The sequence below is a fragment of the Canis lupus genome, chromosome 8 (genome assembly GCF_011100685.1).
Source record: "Canis lupus familiaris isolate Mischka breed German Shepherd chromosome 8, alternate assembly UU_Cfam_GSD_1.0, whole genome shotgun sequence".
Taxonomy (NCBI): domain Eukaryota; kingdom Metazoa; phylum Chordata; class Mammalia; order Carnivora; family Canidae; genus Canis; species Canis lupus.
Window position 1 is genome coordinate 8,822,984 of NC_049229.1, and position 18,763 is coordinate 8,841,746.

An 18,763-nucleotide genomic window follows, 5' to 3' on the forward strand; every position below is an offset into this window, starting at 1 on the left:
TGTTGGCTTTAAAAAAAAATTAGGAGCCCAAATCTTTCATCTAATATCATCGCTCAATAGACAGACAGAATTTTAACTAGAGCAAATTCAAGTACAGCTTTCAGACCAGCCAAACCCAGGAGACAGGCAGGAGGTCTGCCCTTCCCCAGCCGTTCTTCTGTCTGCATTAGCCGTTCTTGCTCAGGCTCCATCGACCTGTCAGAGCCATCACAGTGATTGACTGCCCCGGCAGATGTGCTGCTATAACAGGTAACTTGATCATCCAGACCCATCTGTCTCTAAGTCCTCTTCAATTCACACTTTGAAAAATATTAGAGGTTGGGAGGGGTTGGATTCTTTGTTGTGATTAAAAAAAAAAAGTAGGCTATCTGTATTTCACAAAAGGTTATCCTCTAGTAAGTGAATGGAAATATATAGTATTTGAGCTCTTTAGTGAGATGAGCTGCTTCCAGGGCATATTACTATCCACATTTTAAATGGGCCAATGAGATGTGAGAGAATTTGCAAATCTGATTTCCAAAACAAAATCCAAAGTTAAGGACCAGTTTTAAAGAACAACCATGGTAATAATAGAATGATGTTTCAAAGATAACAGTTTCTGGGCGAGTGAGACAGATGGGCTGTTTGCGTAGAGGGAAAGGAGGGGAACCTCATACGATGGGGGCAGTCCCGTGTCTTCTATTCAGTGCCCACAGCCTGGCAAATGTTGTGACATCATTAAGCTGAATTGCTGATTTCAGATGGGTCTGGAACAAGAATGGGCAGGGGTAACTCAAGCTTCATGCTGAAATGTAGTTAACTAATTTCCTAGTGTCACTATTTCTGATAATTACTTTTCACCAAAATATTTTGCTGTGCTTGTGTGCAGAGGATTTCATTCTACAAGTCAACACCCCAAGTGTGGAGCTGTTCAGGATCTATCAACAGCTTCTATTAAGAGAGAATATAATCCTGGTGAGATCAGAGGCTAACGTTTTCTATTTCTCAGTAAAGTCTATTGCCTACTCACTATCGAGGGATGAACACTGGCTGATGATGTGGCTCAACATCTAAGGGAAAGCAACAGAGTGAAGCAAACAAAACAAGGTAAAATGAATAACGAATAAAAAGAAAGCGACAGAACTCAAATTCTTTTTCCAAATGAGAGGAATAAAAATATGCTAAGTATGCAGTGATGCTTGTAGAACCTGAAGAAATAAATGAACATGGAGAAAGACATAGACAAAGGTATCCATTTCTTCACAGAACTCCTCTACAGTTCTTTCGTAGGCTAGTCCACAACCACACAGTTTGCCTTGGTACTAGAATATGCCAATATTCATCCTGCTTCTCTGATCAAAATCAGATAACAAATACATTCCCCAAAGCTCTCTTTCTTGGCTAGGGATTATAGATTGTGTTCTGGTCATAGTTTGCCACTTGAATAGCCAGACTCCATGGTTTGATGGAAAGGAGCATACTTTTTTCCTTTCGGATGAGAAATAGAAAATATAGCATTTTATTATTTTAAATTAACAGTAACTTTTCTTTCCCCTCCCTCCCTTTTCTCTGGCCTGAGGGAGTTCAATCTTGCCATCGATATTGCTTCAAGAGGCAGTGAGCGGCAAGCAGTTGCTTGGGTTTAGTAAACCTATTTATTGCATGCTTCAAAGAGTTATTTACCACATAAAGCTTTAGCTGACTAATTCAGTTAGCAGTGCTCACTCTTCTCCTCCATTCCTCAATTCCAACCCCAAGTGAAAAAAAAGTCATATATTTGAAACACAAATCTGTCCAAAATTTAATATGAGCTGAGAACACGATGACATAATTAAAAAAAATCAACAATGTCCTCACGAAGTTATATTTAAGAGAGTTTACCATTTTTATAATAAAAAAAAGTTAAATAAAGGGGAAGTGATCACTATTTTAGCAGTGTTTGTCGTTGCATACTGTGCAATTATTCGCTCTGAAGTCCTTTTAGATGAAATGGTATTTGCAAGCCATAGAGATCTTCAGTACTTGCGTGCCATGAAATCAGATCTGTAAGTATTCCTGATATGGAACAAGAGATTCTTTTTTAAACTCTTGCATTTTCATCTACTTCACATCATATAACTCACATTCTTAAAAAACGACTGAAGATTTTTCTTATTTCCATGTGGTTCCTGCTTTCTAAATTCTGTTGCTTGTTTTCTCCTTGGAGTTCTAAATGTTGCTTTAACATCTTTAGGTGTGATATAGATAGATTTAGAGTGATGTAGTTAGCAAGTCTCAAGCTGCAGCTTTTAAATACATTTGAAAACCTTCTTCTGAAGGAAAACAAGACACTCTTATGGGAAAGTTACACTTTATTTTGGAGGCATCTCCTGCAACTTTTCTTTCCAAAGATGCTGAATCTACTATGACTATTATTAACACGTGTATGTAATTAATCCTCTATTGCTCAAGCTTTTTCGCATACAACTAATCAAGGCTAGTTTATTCTTTGGACAGCAGAAATACTAAATTTTTTAAAGAGGGACTAAGGTCTATTTTCCAAATTAAATTCAGTTGAATGTTTGAGAGCGTGCCCCTTTACATCGGTTTACACCATATGATGTGTCGATCCTCTTGGGCACAATTTGCCTCTCCGGGCTCTATCATGTAACTATATCGTCCTGCATTCATCTCAACCCTGCCCTTGAAACTTTTTTTTTAACTAATTATAGCCATAGAAAGAGTTCAGTGTAAATATGGTTTTAGCAGTTTATAACAAGAAAAGTGGTTTCCACTTACTTTAAATTCAAGTTCTGTATATTCAATTACTGTTAGCAAGCACTCCACCTACTGGCTGACACGGTGCCAAGCAAGCAGACCCGGGATCGGAAGCGAATCGGCAGTAAAAGAAAGATATTTTCAACTCCGCCGACATGAAAAGGATTTCAACTTCCAGACTGTCAACCAGGATCAAGCATGACTCTGACTTGCTGCTCACCAGGGTTAGGACGATTCTTGGTACTGTCTAGACCAAGTGACAACTTAATTGTGAAGAAGATTCTCAGTAACAATGTGGTGTAGGAGGGTAGGATGGCTCAAGGAGAGGTGGATTTTGGTAAATAGGACAAAGAAGGACTCATATTCCAGAGCCTCAGAATGCCTTGTATGCCTATTTAGAGCGAATGCACATGCACACAAGCAGAGGTTCAAAAAGCATTTTTTGTTTAAAAAAGAATTCTTAAAGGAAACGGGAGTTTTAAAATGAGTCAGGATCACAAACATTGCGTATGGCTGCTTCTTGTCCACCTGGATGTCAATTTAAAAAATGTAACATTGCAGTGGCAAGAGTAAAATAAATGCTTGGAAAATTCCTTTAATCATTGCCCCCACCTCTGTGAACTTTTTAGCTTAGTAGTCTTGGTAATGAATAATTATATGACAGAGAGAGAGATTAATTTTAGGCATTAACAGTGAAATCAAGAGAAATTGAACCAGCTCTGTTCCACAATGTCAACATAAGGTATAAATCATAACTTTCTGCTACCCTACCCACTCACCCGCCACTACCCATCTTGACATCTTTTTTTTTTTTAAGTACAGCTTCCTATGTAATTATTGCCACTGTGCCCATGTTATGGTATGTTGGGATATGGCAATAAACAATATGGCAATTAATGTGAAATAATACAAGAGCAAATCAAGGCACAAGGGCTAGATATAGAGGCAAAGCAGCAGGAACATTGAAAATAACCTTAATGGGCTGTCGATGTGGAAATACCTTTCCCAATATTGTCTCAGGGTGTTACTGTGAGCAGAGCTGGAAAAAAAGAAATGCTAAAGGGAGAATGTCGAACTCTACAAAAGGTTTCTTGGGGTCAACTGCATTTTATCGCCAACTTTCCATTTCCTTCGGGATTAATGAAGGATCATCATATGCTTTCAATACCACACGGGAAGGTCTCCTGACTCCAGAAACTCTCATAGTTTGCAGCTCAGCCAGGATACAATATGGCACTAAGTAATAGAACCTATTCTGGGTTGATGAATACTTGTGCACTGATACTGGAATAGCTTTATAACTGCTTTAGTAAGAGCCCAGTAAACTGCATCCCAGATGCATGAATTTTTCTTTTGGCTTTGCAAAGGAAGTGTTCACAGCTAAGGGGCGGGGAGGGGGGATCAGTTCCATTAAGCATTTACCCTGCAAAACAGAGATTGTGGAATCTTAGCACATGACGACACAACAAAATTTACCTGACCCTTCCAAGCTAAGGAAAACAAGACAGAAGGTCCTCTCATGAGGCTGTATCATATATATGTTCTGAGGCTGTGCTGCCCATATGTTCAATAGGACTGTTGAATCTCAAAGTTATAATAATTTGCAACGAGGTGCCAGAACCAATTATTAAATATCATATGATCCAACAGAGATGAAATAAAAATATACAGGGTCGATTTTACTGGCTTTGACTATTATAAGGCATTTAAAGTACTTTGAATTTACAGTGTAACTTGAGGGTTGTATTAACGACTTCCTTATGCTAGAATTTTGTTCCCAGCTGAATATCATAAGCTAAATGCAGATGGCATACTTTTCCAAGGACAAAGGGAGTCTTGGCCTTATCCTTTCTTTTTGATTTGTATATCAACTCATGAAAAGGAGATAGGCTATTATGATATCTTCTACTAATGTAAACCTTTATTCAAAAGCGCAAATGACAGCCAAAAGTACAATTCAAGTGAGAAAAAAGGTAGTTGGGATAGTATCACAGAATGATACAGTCTCAGCCAAATCGCTGTCTATGGTGTAGAAAAAGGAGCCTCTTAGTGTTCAGTATAAACGGATATAATGTATTTACCGTGACATCTCTACAACACAAATGAGTAAATGTCTTAAATACTGAGTCTGATGTCAAAGCCAAGGTCAGTTCTCTCTACCTGATGGCTGAGGTTCTACCCTTAGTGAAATCAAAGGCGTGTGGATCAGCGGTTTACCTCCAGCAAAGCAAGACATACAGAAGACCGAGGGGCCTCCTGGGCTCCTTCTGCTGTTATTTCAGAAGTACTAGTAAGGTTTCAGTCAAGTCTTCAGAATCAAAAGAAGACTTCTGGACCTCAGTAACTTATTGTCAGAACAAAACCGTCTCTCTGACTGGATTTTCTGGAGAATCAAAGTTCAAAGGCGAGCTCCTGTAGTTTTATGGGAAAGAGAATATTTATGGCCTCTTCTTCAATCTCAGCATAGTGTGTCTGCACATTCCTCTGTGTGATCACCTTGGGAGATTACATACTGCCTTCCGCAGTCACTGGAGCACTGCAAGCATAGGACCATGTTTGTCTATGTATGTTTACAGCACCTGTCAGTTGATACATGCGAAACAAGAAGAGTAATGTAAACTGATCCCCCCTTTTGCTGAATTTTTAATGCAGTTCACCAGAAAGAAAAGCACAAACATTCTACTTTTCCAATGCTTGTCTTCCATGCCCTCTTCTAATATTCTCTGGGGAGAGGTGGCTTTCGATCTTGGTCAAAGCAAGTACCCATTTACTTCAGAATCTTCACTCTCTTGTCTTGGCTTCCTTCCTGTCTCCTAAAATGAAATTTATTTTATTTTAGCCACCTCTGAGCAGACTTGTGTGTATATTTTCAGATAAATTGGATTGTCCATATGGATTTTTAAATCAGTTTTCGGATCAAGTTCAGAAATATGTAAACTGTTGTGTTGTTGGACCAGGCAGGACTAGAACATATCTCTCAGATGAAGAACACCCAATACTATAAAGTGATCTTTAAATGAGAAAACTAGAGTGTAAGTCAATTAAAGTGACCAATAATGGGAAAACAAGTACCCATTCCAAGAGCAATTGTCAGACATTTAACCCAAGGAAAGTTGCATTATACATTTTTATTAAATTGAGGCTATATTCACACTTATTGTGGCTTGAAATGTGAGCCAATATTTTCTATCTTTGGTTTCCTTGCTTTAAGATCTCTTAATGTGCATAAGATGTAATTCATAATATCATATGACTGTTTTAAGTTTGCAAGTTACTGTCTCCAAAGTTATAATTTAATTTAAATCAATAAATGCCCATTAAACTACTGTGCCCTCTCATAAAACAGTATCTGACTTGAGATTAATGTAGCAAGACCCTGGGATTCCTAAAACCTCGATTCTTTGTATTTAACCTTATTTACAACATAACACATCCAATTTTTAAACAGCACTATCATTTAGCACAATATAAAGTATTAGCTTTCAAAGATGCATTCAATCCTATTTAAAAGTTCAGACCTGCTGTTTTTCAATAATATTTGTAACAAGGGAAAGAGACAAAGATTAAGGTCCTAGTAACAAAAACAAAAACCATAAACACCCCACAATTATGCCTACTCAAATCCTTCCTGAAAGACCTGCAAAAATGATATTAGTAACTCTAAAAATAGTTTGTTGAAAATCTGCAAACTGATGGATCTTAGGGAGAGGAAAAAGAGAAAACTTCCCTAAATTTAAAAGGCATAATAGAATTGCTGAATAAGATCTCTACTTGCTTTCCAAATGGAGGTCTTCACAGTGAGAGGAAAGATAATGCCACATACCAACAGCAACCACAACAACAAAAGAAAAAAGAGAGAAAGAAAGAAAAAGTAAAGAAAAGGGAAGAGAAAAAAATAGAAGAAAAACAAGAGAAAATGTATTAAAACTCTTGGCTGAACAATTGCACTAATGTCACTGGGGAAATGTTAAACTCCAAAGTGACAGCTTGAAAACTGCAACATGTCTATATGTTAATTTCTTAAGATCTGATGGTATTCAAGTTTTGTTCTGGGCCACTCAAAAGGGTGTGACTTCCTTTCAAGCTATCAGTTTCATTTCTCCTGTCAGGTAATCCCCCATGAATGAAAAAATTTGGAAATGTGAAAAAGGTTAGGAGAAAACATAGACTGTCAGGTAGTCTTGCCATTTCATGCCATTCTGTTTATTAATAATAATCACTACTTAACCCCATAGTAAACACCAGGCTAAGCACTTTCAGTATCCTATCTCATTAAATTCTCTCATTATTCTTGGGAGGTATTTTTCTGCCCATTTCTCGTATGAAGTGGTAAGACATAGGAAGGATAAATGAGTTGCTGCAGGTCAGGGAAGGAGTAATGGCATAGAGATCCTTATCTCTAATGTATAATTCAAGTGAGAAAAAAGGTAATTGTGATAGTATCACAGAATGGTACAATCTCAGCCAAATCTATTAGACAAATATCTCTAATATCCAAGTTCATGCTCAAAAATCTACTCTGTTGCTTCTTATAAATTTTACCCATTAAGAATTAACCATATAATTTTGAAATTGGAAACATCACATGCTAAATGCAGGCACATGGTTTGCTTCCCAGAAATGGGAATGAAGTCACAATAGGACCATTTGTAAAAGTTTTGAGAATAAAATGAACTAGTACCAGTATAGTATATAACACATAAATGCTATTCCAAAGTGTTAGATATTATTATTGCTGGCAAAGCCTTGTCAAATGATACGGGCTTCAATTTATAGAGTTCATGTAATGAAAATCAGTTCAAGAGAAAGATACAACGACCAGGAAGGGGAAAAGTGCTGAAAGATGCTACCCCCAAGTCCCCTCATTTTATCTCCCACACTTTCATCCTTGAGCTCAAGAGGACCATGTCATCATGTGATGTGATTCATCCTGGATTGGTTGATTGTGTTGGAAGACAGAAAACAATACCTCATTTTACTTCAACCAATATCACACTCACAGAGAACTTGAAGCACAATCTTTTCAATAAAGCATTAAATTCAAGAACGACAGACAAGAAGGATTTGTGATCTGCTGAGGTTGCTTTTCTTTTTTCTTTAAGTGGAGAATAGTTGGTCTCTGTTTGGGTGCCTTCACTAGCAATCATGAAATTGTCTAACTCTACTTCCCCCAGTTTGTGTCTCATCACTACCATCCAGAATGGGCATATGTATTTGTTTTAAATTAAATCTATGGCAAAAAAAATGACTTAAGTTTAATTAAAATAATCATGAAAATGACTGTCTCACTCAGGTAAAGTAGAAGTGAATAAGGTTTTTTTTTTGTTTGTTTGTTTGTTTTTTTAATTTGGGTAAAAAGGGAATTAGGATCCCAGGTTTAACAAATAATAAAGAAACACTCGATTTTATAATAAATGATACTGAAAGACATCTGGTAAGGCAAGGAAGAGATGAGATGACTGATAGTTTCAAATAACTTAAACGTTTAAACTTGCTGATCTGTTTTGAACACTCATTTGTCTCCTTAACATTCAACACTTGGTCTAAAAACCTGAAACCTAAGAAAAAAATAAAAAATAAAACCCTGAAACCTAGATTCTGTTCGTTTTGGAGAAATAAGGGCTCTAAATATCTTCTAATTAGAGAAATGTTGCAACTGGCAAGTTGTTGTGAAAACATGAATTCTAAGTGATGGAATGTTTCCAGGCCATGGAGATTAAACTGGTTGTGCCCCTGCCATGTTGTTGTTTTTGCCTCTGGGATTATGCATACTTTACTCAGTCATAGGAGAGTACAGAGGCATTGAACTAGACACTTATAGAGCTTTCTATAATTTAGATAAACAGGTATTTTCAATACTATTCAACTGACAAAAGGATTTTGGCAAACAGAATTCAGATTTTTTGAATGAATATAACGATATTTTTGAAGTTTCAGATGTTCAGAAGAATGTTAGTCTAAGGGATAAATGTTGTTCCTAATTGAACTGAGTATATATTTATGACTTGAAGAGTTTGACTTTGGAATTTCCAAGGTTCAAATAAGGTTCATTTCTTCCTGTAAAAGACTAAGTGATGGCCTATGCTGTATCACTATAATTATTAGAAAATCCCAAATACCTGGTAATAGTTATCTGTCAGTGACAAGTGATACTGAGAACTTAGCTTTTTAATAACCTTTTTTTAAAAGATTTTATTTATCCATTCATAAGAGATACACAAAGAAAGGCAGAGACATAGGTGGGAGAAGCAGGCTCCATGCAGGGAGCCCGATGTGGGACTCGATCCTGGGACCCCAGGATCACGCCCTGAGCCAAAAGCTGATATTTGACTGCTGAGCCACCCAGGTGGCCCAGTTTTTTAATAACCTTTAAACTAGATTTTTTTTTCACAGTTGCAGAGACTATGAATTTTTTTCTCCAGTTCCCTTTCCATCCCAAACAAACAATATAACCCAAGAGATGCTTTTTTGATTGTGACCTGTGTTGGACAGTCTAAGCATTTTATGTGATTTGATCAATGTAGATTAATCAGTAAGCAAAATGATTTTTGGGGAAGTGAGAATTTAGTTAATCATCAATACACTAAAACACCTTACTGACCTTAAAATACTCAAAAAATACTAACTATAGGCGTAAATAATATAGATACTGTTTGTTTAGAAGATGAATTATTTAGCTCTGTGTTAGCCCATGTGAGATGGCATAATTTCTTAGAACTTTGTTAAATGAGGACACAAATAAGCATATGCAAACAATGTTATTTGATTTACTAACAGACTAGTCATCACACAGCTAAAAAGTAAAAAATTCAGCCAATTATCTCATATTTATAGTTGTATCAGTATCTAAATTTCTATATCTATCTGTATCTTCAGATGTTTGAGACATCTAGAAATAGTTCTAGTTGCTTCGCTCTTCTTTGTTGCCAATAACTGATCAGACCAATATTAATCTAATCATTCAACAGTACTTAAGAGCTATAAGGGTAATAAAATGTGACTTCAGAAAAATATCAAAGCAAGATAGTTATTAAAATTTAGACCATATGTTTTGCCATATTAAGCTTATTTGCTTTAAAAGGTATGTCCCATATTTCTAATAGGAAAACCTACAGTATTTTAAGGAGATAACTTCATTATATACATCATTTGGTTGACTTCAGATTGACTAATTAATAAACTGCTTGACAATATGCATTAGAAATAAATATTGAGCCAATATTTATTCCTTATACTCAAGTCCTACACACTCATTTATTATGAGAACATATACATAGGCACACATACACACTGGTGCCTAGCTTAGGGTCTGGCACTTGATTGGCATTCAATGTATACTGTGTGAATTAATAAATGAAGGCATGTAGTTATAACTAAATGTGTCCTTATTTCTGAAATGTATAAGCAATTTTTTTAACCTGAGGAAGTCTTTATTTATATAACACATTTTTTTTTGTATAACTAATTTTTAACTAAAGTTGCTTTTTTGACTTTAACCATCTCACACATGGTTGAATTATTATGGACCATTAGAATATAAAGTATAACTATAATGATTTCTCATTTTTAATAATTAATTTTATTGATAAAATATTATATGTACTTCATACAGAGAACCAACATGGCATTTTATTTGTTAATAAAAAAATTGGAAAACGTGTTCTTATTCCCTATTCCCTGACTCTAAAACTAGTCTGATGCTCTGGCAGATTGAATTGCCTTACTGTTAATTTGGGTTACATAAGAGGTAATCAATATATTTTAATTCCAAAGACTGGGTTCCCTGAAAAAAATCAATAAAAAATATCATTTTCAATGCCATTTAATTTACATGATTTGACTATCCAGCTATTCTACAGTTATGTTTTGTTTTTATTCAATGGGTTGAATGCTGTGTTTTGTTTTCAACAGATGTGACTTTGAGTGCACTGGAGAACAATTTATGCATTTGGCTTAGAATTTTAAATGAACATACCATCTAATGATTTGCCCAGTATAAGCAGTCACTTTAAGAACTAGTACTGAAAGCAAGAAAAATTACTTAAAGGATCAGTTACATCTAAAATGATGAAATCAATAACAATATTTTCTGTGGGATTCTTTCTCTCTGATAAGCAAAATCTTTGCTTAAAAGCTGCATTAAAATTTAATCACAATCTGTGTGCTTTAGCAATTGATAATTTCTGGACAGCTGTCTTCTGCTTTGTTTAAGTCTTGTGTTCCTTCTGTTTAAGTTATGCCTTTTAATAGCTGGATTAAGTACATTTTGTTTTAAAATATATTGTTAGAATATGATCATATTTTATCATCTTCCAATAGTGGTGTGTGGTTTTGTATTCCTTTGCAGCAATGTTGAAACTCAGGTCAAGGCCTCCACCTCATGGGTGGAGACTACTGGAAACTTACATTAGATCTACCAGTCTTTGACCTTAATTTTTTTTTTCTCTGAATTCTATGTGAGTAAATAACAATTCATACCAGTAATTTTTAGCTTTAGACTATGAGCTGGAATCACCTCTAATTTATCTTTGTTTACCTAGTTCCTAATATTTTGTCTGCCACATATTGAATAATGAAAATATGTGTTCAAGGATTTACTAGGGAATGCTTGAAGATATTTTCTTATATACTTTTAAAATTTCCTTAAAAGTGATCTCCAAGAACTACCTCAGCTATAGCAATTGAATGTATATGTGTACTGACATCTTCAATCTTTAAAGGGATAGATGATCACTTTTGAAGTATCAGTACTTCATCAGTTAGCACAGATTATGTAACAGCCAGTTCAGCAGTTACTGCTATTTCACAGTTCCCCTCTCTGTGTGTTTCAAAGGAAGAGAATAAAGAAAGATGATCTTTCAAAGCACTTCCTCTGATTACATGCCTACTCTCTAATCACCTAACACAACTGCCTGAACTTAGAGTGATAATGTCATATTTATTAGAGGATGACTATTTAAAAGAATCAATATGTTCGATGTTAGGCTATGCGTTAAGTTTTGAAGGCAAAAAAGCAGACACAGTGGTCAGATTATAGTGTCTTGTGGTAAAATAGTTTTTATTATGTTATTTTAACGTACTCAACTAAATCAATAAGGTTAACTGCATATGCCAGTATTAGAATCAATAAAATTTGTACCTTTTCAATAGTATCATTTACGTGCTGGTATTTACTTTTATCTTTGCATCAGATGCTAATTAATTAAATACTTCTGCTGAAACTAATAAATAAGTAATAATTAGATAAACACATTGCAAAAACATAATTCGAAAGAAGCAGATTGAAGTGGCTAGGGAATATAAGTAGCCATATAGTATGTCAATTAAGAGAAAAACTGAAATATTCCAAATATGTCCACAATATGTCCAAATATGTCTGCAATATGTCCAAATATATGCACAATATTGCAAAATTTAAAATAGTGCATATTTTAACATATATAGAAAATGTAACATAGACCTTTAGGGTGGTTATCTGAAAATAAAAGATTATTGGTAATGTTGATTTGAAAGTACAATTTATATAAAATTTAATCTGTAAGTCAAAACATGTTCTTTAGATAACCTAATTCTTGATATGTATAAATCATGTAAGACAGGTAAATCATTCAACCATAAGTGGGCACCTTATTCCCTTGAATAAAACTGCTCCTTGGGGTCGGGGGCCAGTGAAGTATTTGTCTTAAAATGCTGTAGCAGGTTATGTTTGCAATATGCCTCACTTTTAACATTGTATCACAAAGAAATTTACAGATGGGATAAAGTAATTTAAGGATGTTCTGTTAGAAAGCATACAGCAAATAAAGACTTGAGAGTGTAATCTCCATAAATTACTAGTGCTAGGGTTCCTTTCATCTTTATTTTCTCATCATCATTTTTTTAGGGTTCTATATTCTAGTGTGTTATGTTTAAATGTTCAGGCACTAAAACTGCTTTTGCAAAATAACCCTAGAAAACCATAAAAATTGCAAATCCTTCCAGGGAATTAATCTGAAGTAAAATAGTTTTAACATGCTTTCTTTTCCCCCAGTAATTTTCAGAAGCATTTTTTCTAAGATCAAATTTTGACACTATCCTTTTTTTTTTCACACTATGATGTGACTCCTCCTATTATTAAACTTTATGGTTTGAAAAGTCTTCCTTATTTTACAGCCTCCAACATATTAGGTTACTTTTTAAAGAAAAGGTGAACGAACGTATTAGCATTACATAAAATGCTAAAGTGACAAAGAGTTAAACTAAGAATTTTAGATGAATACACTAGCAGTTTGCCATTCTGACAGCAAAAGCCAAGCTAGTGCTTTAAAAAAATGCAAGTTTGAAAAATGCAAATGGTGTTATCCAAATATGCAACCATATGTCCATAATACACACATTTTTGGGGGAAAAATTTGTAAAGATTTCTATCACAGCATTGTATCTCAAAATGGAGAGTTTTTAAAAATATATATATAGTGTTCTCCAGATGATGGTAAGATATTGAAATTATCTTTCAAAATCTCCTATACACACGATAGTGAAAAATTCATTATTTTTCGGTTTACATGGAAATCTGGCTCTGTTTTAATATTCCACTTGGGTAGGTGCTCTAGTTTGTCTAAAAAACAGCAAAATTGTCCAAAGTATCCAGATTTTAGTCATAAAATTTTCAATTCAGACAAGTAAAGTTTAAAATACAGTCCTTTTTGATAAATTAGCAGTCCTTGAAACTCAAGGTCTAAGAGACAAGGAAAAAATATAATTAGTTTGAGTAATGTTAAGCTGTGAAATTTGGATAACCTTTAAGCAACTTTGCTCTGTTGATCACAGCATCAATAACAATAGGAGAGTGGAAGCCAAATGCAAGTGGTGAAACCTCCAACAGGAAAATATCAATTAATCTTTTTCAATAGAGTTGAAGTATGGGTAATCCTCTCATTAAATAGTTTGAACCTTTTTCTAAGTAAACAAAGGAGGGATAATGAGTGATGTGGTCTGACTTGTTTACATGGAGAATCTTCAAGAGGCTTAGCATAACCTCTCAACACAGAGGTCTTCTTAGCCACTGGCCACTAATTACCCTCTTTTAAAGGTATTTGTGTAAGCAAAGAGACTGTGTTTTCAGACTTAACATGAGAATACCATTTAAGTGCCAATATTTTATATGTAAGCCAACATATTATGAAGTGTCAAAATCTATGGGATCCTCAGAAACAAACCAAAAATTATTTCCATTATGTATTTGAATGAATGTCCATTTTCTTACAATTCTTGTCAAAAGAGTTATTTCTATTATAAGAAATAATTTGTGTCTAACTGCTGGAGATAGAGTATAACTATTGCTTGAACTACACCATCATCAGTAGACCTCCAATCACTGAAAATTCTGTGTTGGAAGGGAGAAGAGAGGACTGGAATTAACATTTGTTATGTCATCTGCCAACCGGTTTGCCCTTGATATTTAAGCAATTTGAGAGTAAATACATTTTTCAATCTCTTGCAAACCATAGAAGTGCCATTTAAAAGCCACTTGATATCTTCAAATTTCTGTATGATATAAGCATTAAGAGTTGTTACCTATTGCTACAAATGTTTTTTGTTTGTTTTTGTTTTGCTACAAATGTCTGTAATGCGCCAGGTATACATCTATAATGGATCTACAAGAAGAGAATTCTACCATGATTTTTAACCAAAGCCCACATTTCTTACCATGCTTATTCATAATGTAGTTACCTCAGTGAGCTTTTATGTGACCCTCATATATAGGAATGAAATGAGTATCAGTAACCTTAATGTCTGCAACAGCACTGTTATAATTTCTAAAAGACAGTCTGTGTAGGAAGTTAGAATTACTAAATTCATCACAAAACCTTGTCATAAAGAAGAGGTCAAAATTATGAATAAGGGACAAGAGAGATGAAATTCTTAAGTAATTCTAGCCCTAGTAAAAATGATTTTCATTTTTTTGCTACCTACTCTTCAATAATTCACACTGACAATGCTATTTTGATGCTTTCTTTTGATTCTGCTCTGTGAATTAAAACATGAAAAGTGGAAGGGTTTTACATGAAGAATTCAGAACAAAAAGAAATCTCTATTTTCACATCTATGATCTGTGATAGGCTGCTATTTTCTTTATATCTGTATACTTCATTTATTTTAAAGTACAATTTCATTTTTTAATGTAACAAAGTGGCCATGTGGACATATAGTTTATACATTTATGGGTTCCTATAAATCTATAATACTCTTGAGGATAAAACTTAGAGACAAACGAATTAAAAGAAAATTGGAAGTCTATAGTTTTGTCATTTAGTCGTCCAATATTTAAGTAATATCTCACTTTGGAAACAACATTTGAATTTAGCATCAGAAATTTGTTTCTTATTCCATTTGAGTGCTTTACATGCCATATAAAGTTAAAAAACACTATATAAAATTTTTGGATGTAAATATAAACAATTGTGTGATAGTACACAAGTTGCTTATTTGCAGATTTTTATGAATTACAGGGATTTTATTAAAATGTCTCTAAGAATCATTTTAGCTCTATGATATATGAAATTGGTGTAAATGTTTACATGGAAAAATCATGAATTCACTTACCGTTATTTTTTTTAATGTATCCCAATAAATTCTTCACACTCTTGATGGAAATTTTGTTATTATAAAACTTTAGAAAAAATAAATATATATGTGTGTGTGTATTATATAAAGTGTATTTCCTATAATAAAGTAGGGAAAACATACGAATAAAGATGTGACATACTCTGAATTGATAATGCAGTTACTGTGGGGAAAAAACAGAATTGCTTTTTAATAAAACAGACATAGTAGATTTTTGCCCTTAGAACAATTTCTTCATAGTGACACAAAAAGCTCAGTGTGTGTAGGAAAACTGAGTCAAAGTTTACTTTTGTTATGCTTTGTGTGGTTGATGAAATTCCACAGCATCTAAACACAAAAAGCATCGTATTTAATAAAATCACAAACAAAATATCCTTCCTGCCCTTATGCTTGTTTATTTTCCAAGTTTCTGTTTGTTAGAGATTGTCTATTATTGGAAAATTAATTTAGAAATGCATTTACACCTACACAGTCACCAGTTGATTCCCAGATACTTGTGGAATAGCTCACTGTTGGTTAAATGAGAGGTGTGTTGGCCAATTAGCATACAGTTGAGTTTAGTTGATTTACATATTTCTGTATCTAATACTAGAAGCTATTTTCTTTTTTTTTTTTTTTTTTAAAACCTTTTCTTTTTTTTTTTTTTTTTTTTTTTTTTTTTTTTAATTTTTATTTATTTACTTATGATAGTCACAGAGAGAGAGAGAGGCAGAGACACAGGCAGAGGGAGAAGCAGGCTCCATGCACCGGGAGCCCGATATGGGATTCGATCCCGGGTCTCCAGGATCACGCCCTGGGCCAAAGGCAGGCGCCAAACCGCTGCGCCACCCAGGGATCCCTAGAAGCTATTTTCTATGCCACTCAAAATGCTATTTGGTTAGATTTTATTATAGTGAGAATTATAATTATGAAATACTATCAAATAACAAAAAGAAATAAAGCTTACTCTTAAATTACATTTTCTCTTAGGTATTTGAATTTCTGAGGAACTCACACAATCTCAAAGAATATCAGTAAATTTGCCTATCTGCTCTTTAAATATATAGTCCAGAATGATATATTATTCATATAAAACAGAGAAGGTATTTGGTATACTTGTTACATGAAAGAATGAAAAATAGTGAGTTTTCATGCATGCTGTTTTATCATTGTTAGCATGACCTGAGGACCAGGCAGGGCATTTTTATCTTCTTCCTATTTATAACACAGAAGACAGCTTCACAATCATTAGAAGAATGCTATATGTGCCAAATCCATCATCCACCCTGACATTCTTAAATACAATATTTGAACCTTATCATCATACCAAGTAATATAAAACCAAAATTTTATGCCTATTCTGGTTACTTAAACTTTCATTTTTCAGAATTAAAAAAAAAACCTACATTTTATTTATCATTATTAATAGGTCTGATCCTTTTAGAAAAAAATTAATTAGACCATTTACTTTGGGACAGACAATATGTTTTCCAAAATATGGTAAGAGTGTGTCAAAATCGCAGAAAATTGTTCACTGATCTGAATAAAATTATTATGATTTTTTTTTACCATCATCACCATGCACACACCTACAGACCAAGTTTAGCCTCAACATCAGCCAACTTCAGTTGCCTGTAAGGCAGGGAGGCTGTCATAAAGCCCTAAATAGAAGATGGAGGGTTGGTTTGCACAGAGAAACAATCTCAGTAATTACCTCAAGAATATCAGTAGAAGCAGAGCACCAATTCTGTCCCTGATCTTACCATAACCAATCTCTTATACATTCTTGAAAAAAAACTCAGTCTTTAGACATGATAATTACCTTAGCTTCATTATTTAAAGAAAGGGAGATCCTGAGAACTCTGGGACAAAGCCCATTTAGGAAAAGCTTCTCTGCTATGATCCTCACCTCTCTGCTTTTTTACAGTGAAGAGAGAAGACATTCATATTTTTTCAGCCCCTGTTCTCCTTGTTTTGAGTGAGGGGGAATGAAACATTTAAAGCAGCAGAGAAAGAAAAGTCACAAATGAATCACTAAGTGGAATAAAATCTATGCTTTAATCAAAACTTTCTGTGACTCATCGATACTTTTTTCTCCTTCACAATATACCATGGTGAAGTCACTGCCTTAGTCACTCAATCAAGGGAGAATTGAATTTGAGTTCATTTCTAAAAATGAAGTCATAAAATTTCTCTGAGTGAAAAATGACGAACTATATTAACTCAGTTTGCATACATCCCAAATAAGGCAGGGAAGAAACTTGATTTGTAACTGTTGATGTCACTAGAATTCAAAGATGTGTAAAATTCTTAAGCTTGTTCTTCATTCAAATTTGATGAAAGAAAGTACTTTCTTCACTTCTGTAGATTTCCAAACTTAAAAAAAAAATTTTCTTCAAACATTGTAGCTAATTCCTAAGATAGAGCTCGATAGGGCTATGATATGGAAAAAAGTAATAAAAATGTGGTAAATAGAATGTGTCAGTATTTATAAAATTCATATCCCCCCAAAACAAACCTCATATATATATATATATATAAATTTATCTGTCTTTGTAAACAGCAAGAACTTTAAATTTGTCACTCAACACCATACAGTCCCCACTGATTTCTTTTAATTCAAATTAGAAACTACAAACCTCAATATTATGAAATAGAAAATGTTAAGATTATATATATATATATATGCATATATATATACACACACACACAACAGCAAAAACACACACATATATACACACACAAAACAACTTGTAAGAGCTACAGAACAAAAATTAGCAGGTTTTTCCATGGACAGATTTTATTTAGATTCAAAAAAAGGCTTTATGAAGACCAATTGAAACTATGGTCAGAATAAAATGAGAATTGGTCATTAAATCAAATAAAATACTCTCCTTCATATATCATTTTGATTTGAATTGCATGTGCATGGGATTCCCTGATGGATCTGTGGAAAAAACTAAGGTATTTATTATAAGAAAATGCTTAGACTCTCTAAAACTGTGCAAAAAAAAAACCCAATTCCTATGGCACTGTTGGTAAAATAGGTAAAATACATAGAAAAATATTATCTTATTTTCTGAATTTAGATTTAGATCTATTATTGAAAAGATAGTGTTGGCATATTTGGCTAAGAATACATAAATATTATTTTTATGTGTAATGAATGTCTTGACATTTTGAGAGGTTAAAGCCCTAAAGGATGTCTGTAAATAGGCCATATTGCTTGATACAGTTTTGGTCAAATGGATTACCAGGGTAGTTCTCTATCGCTTAGTTCAGCTGGGAAACTTTCAGCCTGGAGTCAAGGACCCTTGTGCTTTAGAAGTTCATTCTGAAACGTCCATTGCTACTTTTAGGAAGTTCAGTCAATGTGCCTTTGGGAACTTAATCCCAATAAAGAAAGATCATATCTCTTCAAAGTCCAGAAGTGCCATCATTT

At 34.0% G+C, this 18,763-nt stretch overlaps 1 long non-coding RNA gene across 2 annotated transcripts in view; it reads right to left on the minus strand.

Moving 5' to 3' along the window:
* LOC102154002 overlaps positions 1 to 18,763 on the minus strand; it is a 261,351-nt gene that overhangs the window by 98,891 nt on the left and 143,697 nt on the right. Inside the window, exon 6 of one of the 2 annotated variants that reach the window (XR_005362822.1) lies at positions 4,415 to 5,549. The exons of the other annotated variant lie outside the window; for it this stretch is intronic. This is a non-coding gene — a long non-coding RNA (uncharacterized LOC102154002). Of the gene's footprint in view, positions 1 to 4,414; positions 5,550 to 18,763 lie in introns of those variants that run through there. 2 annotated transcript variants of the gene reach the window in all.